This window comes from Somniosus microcephalus, chromosome 28 (assembly GCF_052327205.1).
Source record: "Somniosus microcephalus isolate GS21.2 chromosome 28, FLI_Smic_1.0, whole genome shotgun sequence".
In the NCBI taxonomy this organism is placed as follows: domain Eukaryota; kingdom Metazoa; phylum Chordata; class Chondrichthyes; order Squaliformes; family Somniosidae; genus Somniosus; species Somniosus microcephalus.
The window spans coordinates 23,328,671-23,347,887 of record NC_141014.1 but is presented as its reverse complement, the minus strand read 5'-3'; positions in this window follow the sequence as shown (position 1 = coordinate 23,347,887).

Sequence of the window (19,217 nt, the reverse complement as noted above, 5' to 3'; positions counted from 1 at the left end):
GATTTGAGAAATTCAATCTGTAATATTTCTATATTTGAGAGATTCGCAGGTCTGTAATATTTCTAGATTTGTGATATTCTGTCTGAAAAATTCTAGATTTGAGATGTTTAATCTGTAATATTTCTAGATTTAAGTTTCAGCCTGTAATAGCTCTAGATTTGAGATATTCAGCATGTAATATTTCTAGATTTGAGATATTCGCTGGTCTGCAATATTTTTAGATTTGTGAAATTCAGACTGTAATATTTCTAGATTTGAGATATTCACTGGTCTGTAATATTTCTAGATTTGTGATATTCAGTCTGCAATAGTTCTAGATTTGAAATGTTTGGTCTGAAATATTCTGAATTTGAGAAGCTCAGTTTGTAATGTTTTTAGATTTGAGATGTTCAGCCTGTAATATTTCTAGATTTGAGGGTCAGTCTATAATTCTAGATTGAGATATTCAGCCTGTAATATTTCTAGGTTTGTGCTATTCAGTCTGTAATAGTTCTAGATTTGAGGTTCAGTCTGTAATAGTTCTAGATTTGAGATATTCAGTCTGTAATATTTCTAGAATTGATATATTCACTGGGCTGTAATATCTCTAGATTTGTGATATTCTGTCTGTAATAGTTCTAGATTTGAGATATTCAGCCTGTAATATTTCTAGATTTGAAATGTTCACGCTAATATTTCTAGATTTAAGGTTCAGCCTGTAATAGTTCTAGATTTGAGATATTCAATCTGTAATAGATCTAGATTCGATATAATCAGTGGTCTGCAATATTTCTAGGGTTGTGCTATTGACTTTGTAATAGTTCTAGATTTGAGATATTCAGCCTGTAATATTTCTAGATTTGAAATGTTCACCCTGTAATATTTCTAGATTTGAGATATTCACTGGTCTATAATATTTCTAGATTTGAGATATTCAGTATGTAATAGTTCTAGATTTGTGATATTCAGCCTGTAATGTTTCTAGATTTGAGATATTCACTGATCTGTAATATTTCTAGATTTGTGATATTCAGTCTGTAATAGTTCTAGATTTGTGGTTCAGTCTGTAGTAGTTCTAGATTTGAGATACTCAGACTGTAATATTTCTAGATTTGTGATATTCAACCTGTAATAGTTCTAGATTTCAGATGTTCAGTCTGTAATATTCCGGATTTGAAATGTCCAGACTGTAATATTTCTAGATTTGAGATATCCACTGGTCTGTAGGATTTCTAGATTTGTGATATTCAGTCTGTATTATTTCCAGATTTGAAATGGTCAGTCTGTAACATTTCTAGATTTGAAATGGTCAGTCTGTAATATTTATAGATTCATGATGTTTACTGTGTAGTATTTCTGGATTTGAGATCTTCAGTCTGTAATATTTCTACATTTGAAATGGTCAGTCTGTAATTTTTCTAGATTTGAAATGTTTGGTCTATAATATTTCTAGATTTGAGATATTCAGCCTGTAATATTTCTTGATTTGAAATGTTCAGTCTGTAATATTTCTAGATTTGAGATAGACACTGGTCTGTAATATTTCTAGATTTGTGATATTCAGTCTGTAATAGTTTTAGATTTGTGATGTTCAGTCTTTAATATTTCTAGATTTGAGATAGCCACTGGTGTGTAATATTTCTAGATTTGAGGTTTAGTCTGTAATGTTTGTTGATTTGAGATATTCAGCCTGTAGTAATCCTAGATTTGAGATATTCAATCTGTAATATTTCTATATTTGAGAGATTCACAGGTCTGTAATATTTCTAGATTTGTGATATTCTGTCTGAAAAAATTCTAGATTTGAGATGTTTAGTCTGTAATATTTCTAGATTAAAGTTTCAGCCTGTAATAGTTCTAGATTTGAGATATTCAGCATGTAATATTTCTAGATTTGAGATATTCGCTGGTCTGCAATATTTCTAGATTTGTGAAATTCAGACTGTAATATTTCTAGATTTGCAATATTCACTGGTCTGTAATATTTCTAGATTTGTGATATTCAGTCTGCACTAGTTCTAGATTTGAAATGTTTGGTCTGAAATATTCTGAATTTGAGAAGCTCAGTTTGTAATATTTTTAGATTTGTGATGTTCAGTCTGTAATATTTCTAGATTTGAGGGTCAGTCTATAATTCTAGATTGAGATTTTCAGCCTGTAATATTTCTAGATTTGTGCTATTCAGTCTGTAATAGTTCTAGATTTGAGGTTCAGTCTGTAATAGTTCTAGATTTGAGATATTCAGTCTGTAATATTTCTAGAATTGATATATTCACTGGGCTGTAATATCTCTAGATTTGTGATATTCTGTCTGTAATAGTTCTAGATTTGAGATATTCAACCTGTAATATTTCTAGATTTGAAATGTTCACTCTAATATTTCTAGATTTGAGGTTCAGCCTGTAATAGTTCTAGATTTGAGATATTCCAATCTGTAATAGATCTAGATTCAATATAATCAGTGGTCTGCAATATTTCTAGGGTTGTGCTATTCAGTTTGTAATAGTTCTAGATTTGAGATGTTCACTGGTCTGTAATATTTCTAGATTTGAGATATTCACGGGTCTGTAATATTTCTAGATTTGTGATATTCAGCCAGTAATAGTTGTAGATTTGAGGTTCAGTCTATAATAGTTCTAGATTTCAGAAGTTCACCCTGTCATATTTCTAGATTTGATATATACACTGGTCTGTAATATTTCTAGATGTTTGATATTCAGCCTGTAATATTTCTAGATTTGAGATATTCAGCCTGTAATATTTCTAGATTTGAAGTGTTCAGTCTGTAATATTTCTAGATTGGAGATATTCACAGGTCTATAATAGTTCTAGATTTGAGGTTCAGTCTGTAATATTTCTAGCTTGGAGATGTTTTGTCTGAAAGATTCCGCATTTGAGAAGCTCAGTTTGTAATATTTCTAGATTTGAGATGTTCTGTCTGTAATAGTTCTAGAGTTGTGATATTCAGCATGTAATATTTCTAGATTTGAGATATTCACTGGCCTGTAATATTTCTAGATTTGTGATATTCAGTCTGTAATAGTTCTAGATTTGAGATATTCAGCCTGTAATATTTCTAGATTTGAAATGTTCACCCTGTAATATTTCTAGATTTGAGATATTCACTGGTCTATAATATTTCTAGATTTGAGATATTCAGTATGTAATAGTTCTAGATTTGTGATATTCAGCCTGTAATGTTTCTAGATTTGAGATATTCACTGATCTGTAATATTTCTAGATTTGTGATATTCAATCTGTAATAATTCTCGATTTGAGATATTCAGCATGTAATATTTCTAGATTTGAGAAATTCACTGGTCTGTAATATTTCTAGATTTGTGATATTCAGTCTGTAATAGTTCTAGATTTGAGATGTTCACCCTGTAATATTTCTGGATTTGAGATATTCAGCCTGTAATATTTCTAGATTTGAAATGTCCAGTCTGTAATATTTCTAGATTTCAGACCTTCACTGGTCTGCATTTCTAGATTCATGGTTCAGTGTGTAATAGTTCCAGCTTTGTGATATTCAGTGTGTAATATTTGTATATTTCCAAATTTGTGATATTCAAACTGTAATAGTTCTAGATTTGAATTGTTCAGTCCGTAATATTTTTAGGTATGAAAGGGTTAGTCTAATATTTCTAGATTTGAGATATTCGCTGGTCTGCAATATTTTTAGATTTGTGAAATTCAGACTGTAATATTTCTAGATTTGAGATATTCACTGGTCTGTAATATTTCTAGATTTGTGATATTCAGTCTGCAATAGTTCTAGATTTGAAATGTTTGGTCTGAAATATTCTGAATTTGAGAAGCTCAGTTTGTAATGTTTTTAGATTTGAGATGTTCAGCCTGTAATATTTCTAGATTTGAGGGTCAGTCTATAATTCTAGATTGAGATATTCAGCCTGTAATATTTCTAGGTTTGTGCTATTCAGTCTGTAATAGTTCTAGATTTGAGATATTCAGCCTGTAATATTTCTAGATTTGAAATGTTCACCCTGTAATATTTCTAGATTTGAGATATTCACTGGTCTATAATATTTCTAGATTTGAGATATTCAGTATGTAATAGTTCTAGATTTGTGATATTCAGCCTGTAATGTTTCTAGATTTGAGATATTCACTGATCTGTAATATTTCTAGATTTGTGATATTCAATCTGTAATAATTCTCGATTTGAGATATTCAGCATGTAATATTTCTAGATTTGAGAAATTCACTGGTCTGTAATATTTCTAGATTTGTGATATTCAGTCTGCAATAGTTCTAGATTTGTTATATTCAGTCTGTAATAGTTCTAGATTTGAGATGTTCACCCTGTAATATTTCTGGATTTGAGATATTCAGCCTGTAATATTTCTAGATTTGAAATGTCCAGTCTGTAATATTTCTAGATTTCAGACCTTCACTGGTCTGCATTTCTAGATTCATGGTTCAGTGTGTAATAGTTCCAGCTTTGTGATATTCAGTGTGTAATATTTGTATATTTCCAAATTTGTGATATTCAAACTGTAATAGTTCTAGATTTGAATTGTTCAGTCCGTAATATTTTTAGGTATGAAAGGGTTAGTCTAATATTTCCAGATTTCAGATATTCACTGGTCTGTAATATTTCTAGATTTGTGATATTCAGTCTGTATTATTTCTAGATTTGAGATCTTCAGCCTGTAATATTTCTACATTTGAAATGGTCAGTCTGTAATATTTCTTGATTAGAAATGTTTGGTCTGTAATATTTCTAGATTTGAGATAGCCACTGGTGTGTAATATTTCTAGATTTAAGTTTTAGCCTGTAATAGCTCTAGATTTGAGATATTCAGCATGTAATATTTCTAGATTTGAGATATTCGCTGGTCTGCAATATTTTTAGATTTGTGAAATTCAGACTGTAATATTTCTAGATTTGAGATATTCACTGGTCTGTAATATTTCTAGATTTGTGATATTCAGTCTGCAATAGTTCTAGATTTGAAATGTTTGGTCTGAAATATTCTGAATTTGAGAAGCTCAGTTTGTAATGTTTTTAGATTTGAGATGTTCAGCCTGTAATATTTCTAGATTTGAGGGTCAGTCTATAATTCTAGATTGAGATATTCAGCCTGTAATATTTCTAGGTTTGTGCTATTCAGTCTGTAATAGTTCTAGATTTGAGGTTCAGTCTGTAATAGTTCTAGATTTGAGATATTCAGTCTGTAATATTTCTAGAATTGATATATTCACTGGGCTGTAATATCTCTAGATTTGTGATATTCTGTCTGTAATAGTTCTAGATTTCAGATATTCAGCCTGTAATATTTCTAGATTTGAAATGTTCACGCTAATATTTCCAGATTTGACATATTCGCTGGTCTGCAATATTTCTAGATTTGTGAAATTCAGACTGTAATATTTCTAGATTTGCAATATTCACTGGTCTGTAATATTTCTAGATTTGTGATATTCAGTCTGCACTAGTTCTAGATTTGAAATGTTTGGTCTGAAATATTCTGAATTTGAGAAGCTCAGTTTGTAATATTTTTAGATTTGAGATGTTCAGTCTGTAATATTTCTAGATTTGAGGGTCAGTCTATAATTCTAGATTGAGATTTTCAGCCTGTAATATTTCTAGATTTGTGCTATTCAGTCTGTAATAGTTCTAGATTTGAGGTTCAGTCTGTAATAGTTCTAGATTTGAGATATTCAGTCTGTAATATTTCTAGAATTGCTATATTCACTGGGCTGTAATATCTCTAGATTTGTGATATTCTGTCTGTAATAGTTCTAGATTTGAGATATTCAACCTGTAATATTTCTAGATTTGAAATGTTCACTCTAATATTTCTAGATTTGAGGTTCAGCCTGTAATAGTTCTAGATTTGAGATATTCAATCTGTAATCGATCTAGATTCAATATAATCAGTGGTCTGCAATATTTCTAGGGTTGTGCTATTCAGTTTGTAATAGTTCTAGATTTGAGATGTTCACTGGTCTGTAATATTTCTAGATTTGAGATATTCACGGGTCTGTAATATTTCTAGATTTGTGATATTCAGCCAGTAATAGTTGTAGATTTGAGGTTCAGTCTATAATAGTTCTAGATTTCAGAAGTTCACCCTGTCATATTTCTAGATTTGATATATACACTGGTCTGTAATATTTCTAGATGTTTGATATTCAGCCTGTAATATTTCTAGATTTGAGATATTCAGCCTGTAATATTTCTAGATTTGAAGTGTTCAGTCTGTAATATTTCTAGATTGGAGATATTCACAGGTCTATAATAGTTCTAGATTTGAGGTTCAGTCTGTAATATTTCTAGCTTGGAGATGTTTTGTCTGAAAGATTCCGCATTTGAGAAGCTCAGTTTGTAATATTTCTAGATTTGAGATGTTCAGTCTGTAATAGTTCTAGAGTTGTGATATTCAGCATGTAATATTTCTAGATTTGAGATATTCACTGGCCTGTAATATTTCTAGATTTGTGATATTCAGTCTGTAATAGTTCTAGATTTGAGATATTCAGCCTGTAATATTTCTAGATTTGAAATGTTCACCCTGTAATATTTCTAGATTTGAGATATTCACTGGTCTATAATATTTCTAGATTTGAGATATTCAGTATGTAATAGTTCTAGATTTGTGATATTCAGCCTGTAATGTTTCTAGATTTGAGATATTCACTGATCTGTAATATTTCTAGATTTGTGATATTCAATCTGTAATAATTCTCGATTTGAGATATTCAGCATGTAATATTTCTAGATTTGAGAAATTCACTGGTCTGTAATATTTCTAGATTTGTGATATTCAGTCTGCAATAGTTCTAGATTTGTTATATTCAGTCTGTAATAGTTCTAGATTTGAGATGTTCACCCTGTAATATTTCTGGATTTGAGATATTCAGCCTGTAATATTTCTAGATTTGAAATGTCCAGTCTGTAATATTTCTAGATTTCAGACCTTCACTGGTCTGCATTTCTAGATTCATGGTTCAGTGTGTAATAGTTCCAGCTTTGTGATATTCAGTGTGTAATATTTGTATATTTCCAAATTTGTGATATTCAAACTGTAATAGTTCTAGATTTGAATTGTTCAGTCCGTAATATTTTTAGGTATGAAAGGGTTAGTCTAATATTTCCAGATTTCAGATATTCACTGGTCTGTAATATTTCTAGATTTGTGATATTCAGTCTGTATTATTTCTAGATTTGAGATCTTCAGCCTGTAATATTTCTACATTTGAAATGGTCAGTCTGTAATATTTCTTGATTAGAAATGTTTGGTCTGTAATATTTCTAGATTTGAGATAGCCACTGGTGTGTAATATTTCTAGATTTAAGTTTCAGCCTGTAATAGCTCTAGATTTGAGATATTCAGCATGTAATATTTCTAGATTTGAGATATTCGCTGGTCTGCAATATTTTTAGATTTGTGAAATTCAGACTGTAATATTTCTAGATTTGAGATATTCACTGGTCTGTAATATTTCTAGATTTGTGATATTCAGTCTGCAATAGTTCTAGATTTGAAATGTTTGGTCTGAAATATTCTGAATTTGAGAAGCTCAGTTTGTAATGTTTTTAGATTTGAGATGTTCAGCCTGTAATATTTCTAGATTTGAGGGTCAGTCTATAATTCTAGATTGAGATATTCAGCCTGTAATATTTCTAGGTTTGTGCTATTCAGTCTGTAATAGTTCTAGATTTGAGGTTCAGTCTGTAATAGTTCTAGATTTGAGATATTCAGTCTGTAATATTTCTAGAATTGATATATTCACTGGGCTGTAATATCTCTAGATTTGTGATATTCTGTCTGTAATAGTTCTAGATTTGAGACATTCAGCCTGTAATATTTCTAGATTTGAAATGTTCACGCTAATATTTCTAGATTTAAGGTTCAGCCTGTAATAGTTCTAGATTTGAGATATTCAATCTGTAATAGATCTAGATTCGATATAATCAGTGGTCTGCAATATTTCTAGGGTTGTGCTATTGAGTTTGTAATAGTTCTAGATTTGAGATGTTCAGACTAATATTTCTAGATTGGAGATATTCACTGGTCTGTAATATTTCTAGATTTGAGATATTCACAGGTCTGTAATATTTCTAGATTTGTGATATTCAGTCTGTAATAGTTCTAGATTTGAGGTTCAGTCTGTAATATTTCTAGATTTGTGGTTCAGTCTGTAGTAGTTCTAGATTTGAGATACTCAGATTGTAATATTTCTAGATTTGTGATATTCAGCCAGTAATAGTTGTAGATTTGAGGTTCAGTCTATAATAGTTCTAGATTTCAGATGTTCACCCTGTCATATTTCTAGATTTGATATATACACTGGTCTGTAATATTTCTAGATGTTTGATATTCAGCCTGTAATATTTCTAGATTTGAGATATTCAGCCTGTAATATTTCTAGATTTGAAGTGTTCAGTCTGTAATATTTCTAGATTGGAGATATTCACAGGTCTATAATAGTTCTAGATTTGAGGTTCAGTCTGTAATATTTCTAGCTTGGTGATGTTTTGTCTGAAAGATTCTGCATTTGAGAAGCTCAGTTTGTAATATTTCTAGATTTGAGATGTTCAGTCTGTAATAGTTCTAGAGTTGTGATATTCAGCATGTAATATTTCTAGATTTGAGATATTCACTGGCCTGTAATATTTCTAGATTTGTGATATTCAGTCTGTAATAGTTCTAGATTTGAGATATTCAGCCTGTAATATTTCTAGATTTGAAATGTTCACCCTGTAATATTTCTAGATTTGAGATATTCACTGGTCTATAATATTTCTAGATTTGAGATATTCAGTATGTAATAGTTCTAGATTTGTGATATTCAGCCTGTAATGTTTCTAGATTTGAGATATTCACTGATCTGTAATATTTCTAGATTTGTGATATTCAGTCTGTAATAGTTCTAGATTTGAGGTTCAGTCTGTAATATTTCTAGATTTGTGGTTCAGTCTGTAGTAGTTCTAGATTTGAGATACTCAGACTGTAATATTTCTAGATTTGTGATATTCAACCTGTTATAGTTCTAGATTTCAGATGTTCAGTCTGTAATATTCCGGATTTGAAATGTCCAGACTGTAATATTTCTAGATTTGAGATATCCACTGGTCTGTAGGATTTCTAGATTTGTGATATTCAGTCTGTATTATTTCCAGATTTGAAATGGTCAGTCTGTAACATTTCTAGATTTGAAATGGTCAGTCTGTAATATTTATAGATTCATGATGTTTACTGTGTAGTATTTCTGGATTTGAGATCTTCAGTCTGTAATATTTCTACATTTGAAATGGTCAGTCTGTAATTTTTCTAGATTTGAAATGTTTGGTCTATAATATTTCTAGATTTTAGATATTCAGCCTGTAATATTTCTTGATTTGAAATGTTCAGTCTGTAATATTTCTAGATTTGAGATAGACACTGGTCTGTAATATTTCTAGATTTGTGATATTCAGTCTGTAATAGTTTTAGATTTGTGATGTTCAGTCTTTAATATTTCTAGATTTGAGATAGCCACTGGTGTGTAATATTTCTAGATTTGAGGTTTAGTCTGTAATGTTTGTTGATTTGAGATATTCAGCCTGTAGTAATCCTAGATTTGAGATATTCAATCTGTAATATTTCTATATTTGAGAGATTCACAGGTCTGTAATATTTCTAGATTTGTGATATTCTGTCTGAAAAAATTCTAGATTTGAGATGTTTAGTCTGTAATATTTCTAGATTAAAGTTTCAGCCTGTAATAGTTCTAGATTTGAGATATTCAGCATGTAATATTTCTAGATTTGAGATATTCGCTGGTCTGCAATATTTCTAGATTTGTGAAATTCAGACTGTAATATTTCTAGATTTGCAATATTCACTGGTCTGTAATATTTCTAGATTTGTGATATTCAGTCTGCACTAGTTCTAGATTTGAAATGTTTGGTCTGAAATATTCTGAATTTGAGAAGCTCAGTTTGTAATATTTTTAGATTTGTGATGTTCAGTCTGTAATATTTCTAGATTTGAGGGTCAGTCTATAATTCTAGATTGAGATTTTCAGCCTGTAATATTTCTAGATTTGTGCTATTCAGTCTGTAATAGTTCTAGATTTGAGGTTCAGTCTGTAATAGTTCTAGATTTGAGATATTCAGTCTGTAATATTTCTAGAATTGATATATTCACTGGGCTGTAATATCTCTAGATTTGTGATATTCTGTCTGTAATAGTTCTAGATTTGAGATATTCAACCTGTAATATTTCTAGATTTGAAATGTTCACTCTAATATTTCTAGATTTGAGGTTCAGCCTGTAATAGTTCTAGATTTGAGATATTCAATCTGTAATAGATCTAGATTCAATATAATCAGTGGTCTGCAATATTTCTAGGGTTGTGCTATTCAGTTTGTAATAGTTCTAGATTTGAGATGTTCACTGGTCTGTAATATTTCTAGATTTGAGATATTCACGGGTCTGTAATATTTCTAGATTTGTGATATTCAGCCAGTAATAGTTGTAGATTTGAGGTTCAGTCTATAATAGTTCTAGATTTCAGAAGTTCACCCTGTCATATTTCTAGATTTGATATATACACTGGTCTGTAATATTTCTAGATGTTTGATATTCAGCCTGTAATATTTCTAGATTTGAGATATTCAGCCTGTAATATTTCTAGATTTGAAGTGTTCAGTCTGTAATATTTCTAGATTGGAGATATTCACAGGTCTATAATAGTTCTAGATTTGAGGTTCAGTCTGTAATATTTCTAGCTTGGAGATGTTTTGTCTGAAAGATTCCGCATTTGAGAAGCTCAGTTTGTAATATTTCTAGATTTGAGATGTTCTGTCTGTAATAGTTCTAGAGTTGTGATATTCAGCATGTAATATTTCTAGATTTGAGATATTCACTGGCCTGTAATATTTTTAGATTTGTGATATTCAGTCTGTAATAGTTCTAGATTTGAGATATTCAGCCTGTAATATTTCTAGATTTGAAATGTTCACCCTGTAATATTTCTAGATTTGAGATATTCACTGGTCTATAATATTTCTAGATTTGAGATATTCAGTATGTAATAGTTCTAGATTTGTGATATTCAGCCTGTAATGTTTCTAGATTTGAGATATTCACTGATCTGTAATATTTCTAGATTTGTGATATTCAATCTGTAATAATTCTCGATTTGAGATATTCAGCATGTAATATTTCTAGATTTGAGAAATTCACTGGTCTGTAATATTTCTAGATTTGTGATATTCAGTCTGCAATAGTTCTAGATTTGTTATATTCAGTCTGTAATAGTTCTAGATTTGAGATGTTCACCCTGTAATATTTCTGGATTTGAGATATTCAGCCTGTAATATTTCTAGATTTGAAATGTCCAGTCTGTAATATTTCTAGATTTCAGACCTTCACTGGTCTGCATTTCTAGATTCATGGTTCAGTGTGTAATAGTTCCAGCTTTGTGATATTCAGTGTGTAATATTTGTATATTTCCAAATTTGTGATATTCAAACTGTAATAGTTCTAGATTTGAATTGTTCAGTCCGTAATATTTTTAGGTATGAAAGGGTTAGTCTAATATTTCTAGATTTGAGATATTCGCTGGTCTGCAATATTTTTAGATTTGTGAAATTCAGACTGTAATATTTCTAGATTTGAGATATTCACTGGTCTGTAATATTTCTAGATTTGTGATATTCAGTCTGCAATAGTTCTAGATTTGAAATGTTTGGTCTGAAATATTCTGAATTTGAGAAGCTCAGTTTGTAATGTTTTTAGATTTGAGATGTTCAGCCTGTAATATTTCTAGATTTGAGGGTCAGTCTATAATTCTAGATTGAGATATTCAGCCTGTAATATTTCTAGGTTTGTGCTATTCAGTCTGTAATAGTTCTAGATTTGAGATATTCAGCCTGTAATATTTCTAGATTTGAAATGTTCACCCTGTAATATTTCTAGATTTGAGATATTCACTGGTCTATAATATTTCTAGATTTGAGATATTCAGTATGTAATAGTTCTAGATTTGTGATATTCAGCCTGTAATGTTTCTAGATTTGAGATATTCACTGATCTGTAATATTTCTAGATTTGTGATATTCAATCTGTAATAATTCTCGATTTGAGATATTCAGCATGTAATATTTCTAGATTTGAGAAATTCACTGGTCTGTAATATTTCTAGATTTGTGATATTCAGTCTGCAATAGTTCTAGATTTGTTATATTCAGTCTGTAATAGTTCTAGATTTGAGATGTTCACCCTGTAATATTTCTGGATTTGAGATATTCAGCCTGTAATATTTCTAGATTTGAAATGTCCAGTCTGTAATATTTCTAGATTTCAGACCTTCACTGGTCTGCATTTCTAGATTCATGGTTCAGTGTGTAATAGTTCCAGCTTTGTGATATTCAGTGTGTAATATTTGTATATTTCCAAATTTGTGATATTCAAACTGTAATAGTTCTAGATTTGAATTGTTCAGTCCGTAATATTTTTAGGTATGAAAGGGTTAGTCTAATATTTCCAGATTTCAGATATTCACTGGTCTGTAATATTTCTAGATTTGTGATATTCAGTCTGTATTATTTCTAGATTTGAGATCTTCAGCCTGTAATATTTCTACATTTGAAATGGTCAGTCTGTAATATTTCTTGATTAGAAATGTTTGGTCTGTAATATTTCTAGATTTGAGATAGCCACTGGTGTGTAATATTTCTAGATTTAAGTTTTAGCCTGTAATAGCTCTAGATTTGAGATATTCAGCATGTAATATTTCTAGATTTGAGATATTCGCTGGTCTGCAATATTTTTAGATTTGTGAAATTCAGACTGTAATATTTCTAGATTTGAGATATTCACTGGTCTGTAATATTTCTAGATTTGTGATATTCAGTCTGCAATAGTTCTAGATTTGAAATGTTTGGTCTGAAATATTCTGAATTTGAGAAGCTCAGTTTGTAATGTTTTTAGATTTGAGATGTTCAGCCTGTAATATTTCTAGATTTGAGGGTCAGTCTATAATTCTAGATTGAGATATTCAGCCTGTAATATTTCTAGGTTTGTGCTATTCAGTCTGTAATAGTTCTAGATTTGAGGTTCAGTCTGTAATAGTTCTAGATTTGAGATATTCAGTCTGTAATATTTCTAGAATTGCTATATTCACTGGGCTGTAATATCTCTAGATTTGTGATATTCTGTCTGTAATAGTTCTAGATTTGAGATATTCAACCTGTAATATTTCTAGATTTGAAATGTTCACTCTAATATTTCTAGATTTGAGGTTCAGCCTGTAATAGTTCTAGATTTGAGATATTCAATCTGTAATAGATCTAGATTCAATATAATCAGTGGTCTGCAATATTTCTAGGGTTGTGCTATTCAGTTTGTAATAGTTCTAGATTTGAGATGTTCACTGGTCTGTAATATTTCTAGATTTGAGATATTCACGGGTCTGTAATATTTCTAGATTTGTGATATTCAGCCAGTAATAGTTGTAGATTTGAGGTTCAGTCTATAATAGTTCTAGATTTCAGAAGTTCACCCTGTCATATTTCTAGATTTGATATATACACTGGTCTGTAATATTTCTAGATGTTTGATATTCAGCCTGTAATATTTCTAGATTTGAGATATTCAGCCTGTAATATTTCTAGATTTGAAGTGTTCAGTCTGTAATATTTCTAGATTGGAGATATTCACAGGTCTATAATAGTTCTAGATTTGAGGTTCAGTCTGTAATATTTCTAGCTTGGAGATGTTTTGTCTGAAAGATTCCGCATTTGAGAAGCTCAGTTTGTAATATTTCTAGATTTGAGATGTTCAGTCTGTAATCGTTCTAGAGTTGTGATATTCAGCATGTAATATTTCTAGATTTGAGATATTCACTGGCCTGTAATATTTCTAGATTTGTGATATTCAGTCTGTAATAGTTCTAGATTTGAGATATTCAGCCTGTAATATTTCTAGATTTGAAATGTTCACCCTGTAATATTTCTAGATTTGAGATATTCACTGGTCTATAATATTTCTAGATTTGAGATATTCAGTATGTAATAGTTCTAGATTTGTGATATTCAGCCTGTAATGTTTCTAGATTTGAGATATTCACTGATCTGTAATATTTCTAGATTTGTGATATTCAATCTGTAATAATTCTCGATTTGAGATATTCAGCATGTAATATTTCTAGATTTGAGAAATTCACTGGTCTGTAATATTTCTAGATTTGTGATATTCAGTCTGCAATAGTTCTAGATTTGTTATATTCAGTCTGTAATAGTTCTAGATTTGAGATGTTCACCCTGTAATATTTCTGGATTTGAGATATTCAGCCTGTAATATTTCTAGATTTGAAATGTCCAGTCTGTAATATTTCTAGATTTCAGACCTTCACTGGTCTGCATTTCTAGATTCATGGTTCAGTGTGTAATAGTTCCAGCTTTGTGATATTCAGTGTGTAATATTTGTATATTTCCAAATTTGTGATATTCAAACTGTAATAGTTCTAGATTTGAATTGTTCAGTCCGTAATATTTTTAGGTATGAAAGGGTTAGTCTAATATTTCCAGATTTCAGATATTCACTGGTCTGTAATATTTCTAGATTTGTGATATTCAGTCTGTATTATTTCTAGATTTGAGATCTTCAGCCTGTAATATTTCTACATTTGAAATGGTCAGTCTGTAATATTTCTTGATTAGAAATGTTTGGTCTGTAATATTTCTAGATTTGAGATAGCCACTGGTGTGTAATATTTCTAGATTTAAGTTTTAGCCTGTAATAGCTCTAGATTTGAGATATTCAGCATGTAATATTTCTAGATTTGAGATATTCGCTGGTCTGCAATATTTTTAGATTTGTGAAATTCAGACTGTAATATTTCTAGATTTGAGATATTCACTGGTCTGTAATATTTCTAGATTTGTGATATTCAGTCTGCAATAGTTCTAGATTTGAAATGTTTGGTCTGAAATATTCTGAATTTGAGAAGCTCAGTTTGTAATGTTTTTAGATTTGAGATGTTCAGCCTGTAATATTTCTAGATTTGAGGGTCAGTCTATAATTCTAGATTGAGATATTCAGCCTGTAATATTTCTAGGTTTGTGCTATTCAGTCTGTAATAGTTCTAGATTTGAGGTTCAGTCTGTAATAGTTCTAGATTTGAGATATTCAGTCTGTAATATTTCTAGAATTGATATATTCACTGGGCTGTAATATCTCTAGATTTGTGATATTCTGTCTGTAATAGTTCTAGATTTCAGATATTCAGCCTGTAATATTTCTAGATTTGAAATGTTCACGCTAATATTTCCAGATTTGACATATTCGCTGGTCTGCAATATTTCTAGATTTGTGAAATTCAGACTGTAATATTTCTAGATTTGCAATATTCACTGGTCTGTAATATTTCTAGATTTGTGATATTCAGTCTGCACTAGTTCTAGATTTGAAATGTTTGGTCTGAAATATTCTGAATTTGAGAAGCTCAGTTTGTAATATTTTTAGATTTGAGATGTTCAGTCTGTAATATTTCTAGATTTGAGGGTCAGTCTATAATTCTAGATTGAGATTTTCAGCCTGTAATATTTCTAGATTTGTGCTATTCAGTCTGTAATAGTTCTAGATTTGAGGTTCAGTCTGTAATAGTTCTAGATTTGAGATATTCAGTCTGTAATATTTCTAGAATTGCTATATTCACTGGGCTGTAATATCTCTAGATTTGTGATATTCTGTCTGTAATAGTTCTAGATTTGAGATATTCAACCTGTAATATTTCTAGATTTGAAATGTTCACTCTAATATTTCTAGATTTGAGGTTCAGCCTGTAATAGTTCTAGATTTGAGATATTCAATCTGTAATAGATCTAGATTCAATATAATCAGTGGTCTGCAATATTTCTAGGGTTGTGCTATTCAGTTTGTAATAGTTCTAGATTTGAGATGTTCACTGGTCTGTAATATTTCTAGATTTGAGATATTCACGGGTCTGTAATATTTCTAGATTTGTGATATTCAGCCAGTAATAGTTGTAGATTTGAGGTTCAGTCTATAATAGTTCTAGATTTCAGAAGTTCACCCTGTCATATTTCTAGATTTGATATATACACTGGTCTGTAATATTTCTAGATGTTTGATATTCAGCCTGTAATATTTCTAGATTTGAGATATTCAGCCTGTAATATTTCTAGATTTGAAGTGTTCAGTCTGTAATATTTCTAGATTGGAGATATTCACAGGTCTATAATAGTTCTAGATTTGAGGTTCAGTCTGTAATATTTCTAGCTTGGAGATGTTTTGTCTGAAAGATTCCGCATTTGAGAAGCTCAGTTTGTAATATTTCTAGATTTGAGATGTTCAGTCTGTAATCGTTCTAGAGTTGTGATATTCAGCATGTAATATTTCTAGATTTGAGATATTCACTGGCCTGTAATATTTCTAGATTTGTGATATTCAGTCTGTAATAGTTCTAGATTTGAGATATTCAGCCTGTAATATTTCTAGATTTGAAATGTTCACCCTGTAATATTTCTAGATTTGAGATATTCACTGGTCTATAATATTTCTAGATTTGAGATATTCAGTATGTAATAGTTCTAGATTTGTGATATTCAGCCTGTAATGTTTCTAGATTTGAGATATTCACTGATCTGTAATATTTCTAGATTTGTGATATTCAATCTGTAATAATTCTCGATTTGAGATATTCAGCATGTAATATTTCTAGATTTGAGAAATTCACTGGTCTGTAATATTTCTAGATTTGTGATATTCAGTCTGCAATAGTTCTAGATTTGTTATATTCAGTCTGTAATAGTTCTAGATTTGAGATGTTCACCCTGTAATATTTCTGGATTTGAGATATTCAGCCTGTAATATTTCTAGATTTGAAATGTCCAGTCTGTAATATTTCTAGATTTCAGACCTTCACTGGTCTGCATTTCTAGATTCATGGTTCAGTGTGTAATAGTTCCAGCTTTGTGATATTCAGTGTGTAATATTTGTATATTTCCAAATTTGTGATATTCAAACTGTAATAGTTCTAGATTTGAATTGTTCAGTCCGTAATATTTTTAGGTATGAAAGGGTTAGTCTAATATTTCCAGATTTCAGATATTCACTGGTCTGTAATATTTCTAGATTTGTGATATTCAGTCTGTATTATTTCTAGATTTGAGATCTTCAGCCTGTAATATTTCTACATTTGAAATGGTCAGTCTGTAATATTTCTTGATTAGAAATGTTTGGTCTGTAATATTTCTAGATTTGAGATAGCCACTGGTGTGTAATATTTCTAGATTTAAGTTTTAGCCTGTAATAGCTCTAGATTTGAGATATTCAGCATGTAATATTTCTAGATTTGAGATATTCGCTGGTCTGCAATATTTTTAGATTTGTGAAATTCAGACTGTAATATTTCTAGATTTGAGATATTCACTGGTCTGTAATATTTCTAGATTTGTGATATTCAGTCTGCAATAGTTCTAGATTTGAAATGTTTGGTCTGAAATATTCTGAATTTGAGAAGCTCAGTTTGTAATGTTTTTAGATTTGAGATGTTCAGCCTGTAATATTTCTAGATTTGAGGGTCAGTCTATAATTCTAGATTGAGATATTCAGCCTGTAATATTTCTAGGTTTGTGCTATTCAGTCTGTAATAGTTCTAGATTTGAGGTTCAGTCTGTAATAGTTCTAGATTTGAGATATTCAGTCTGTAATATTTCTAGAATTGATATATTCACTGGGCTGTAATATCTCTAGATTTGTGATATTCTGTCTGTAATAGTTCTAGATTTCAGATATTCAGCCTGTAATATTTCTAGATTTGAAATGTTCACGCTAATATTTCCAGATTTGACATATTCGCTGGTCTGCAATATTTCTAGATTTGTGAAATTCAGACTGTAATATTTCTAGATTTGCAATATTCACTGGTCTGTAATATTTCTAGATTTGTGATATTCAGTCTGCACTAGTTCTAGATTTGAAATGTTTGGTCTGAAATATTCTGAATTTGAGAAGCTCAGTTTGTAATATTTTTAGATTTGAGATGTTCAGTCTGTAATATTTCTAGATTTGAGGGTCAGTCTATAATTCTAGATTGAGATTTTCAGCCTGTAATATTTCTAGATTTGTGCTATTCAGTCTGTAATAGTTCTAGATTTGAGGTTCAGTCTGTAATAGTTCTAGATTTGAGATATTCAGTCTGTAATATTTCTAGAATTGCTATATTCACTGGGCTGTAATATCTCTAGATTTGTGATATTCTGTCTGTAATAGTTCTAGATTTGAGATATTCAACCTGTAATATTTCTAGATTTGAAATGTTCACTCTAATATTTCTAGATTTGAGGTTCAGCCTGTAATAGTTCTAGATTTGAGATATTCAATCTGTAATAGATCTAGATTCAATATAATCAGTGGTCTGCAATATTTCTAGGGTTGTGCTATTCAGTTTGTAATAGTTCTAGATTTGAGATGTTCACTGGTCTGTAATATTTCTAGATTTGAGATATTCACGGGTCTGTAATATTTCTAGATTTGTGATATTCAGCCAGTAATAGTTGTAGATTTGAGGTTCAGTCTATAATAGTTCTAGATTTCAGAAGTTCACCCTGTCATATTTCTAGATTTGATATATACACTGGTCTGTAATATTTCTAGATGTTTGATATTCAGCCTGTAATATTTCTAGATTTGAGATATTCAGCCTGTAATATTTCTAGATTTGAAGTGTTCAGTCTGTAATATTTCTAGATTGGAGATATTCACAGGTCTATAATAGTTCTAGATTTGAGGTTCAGTCTGTAATATTTCTAGCTTGGAGATGTTTTGTCTGAAAGATTCCGCATTTGAGAAGCTCAGTTTGTAATATTTCTAGATTTGAGATGTTCAGTCTGTAATCGTTCTAGAGTTGTGATATTCAGCATGTAATATTTCTAGATTTGAGATATTCACTGGCCTGTAATATTTCTAGATTTGTGATATTCAGTCTGTAATAGTTCTAGATTTGAGATATTCAGCCTGTAATATTTCTAGATTTGAAATGTTCACCCTGTAATATTTCTAGATTTGAGATATTCACTGGTCTATAATATTTCTAGATTTGAGATATTCAGTATGTAATAGTTCTAGATTTGTGATATTCAGCCTGTAATGTTTCTAGATTTGAGATATTCACTGATCTGTAATATTTCTAGATTTGTGATATTCAATCTGTAATAATTCTCGATTTGAGATATTCAGCATGTAATATTT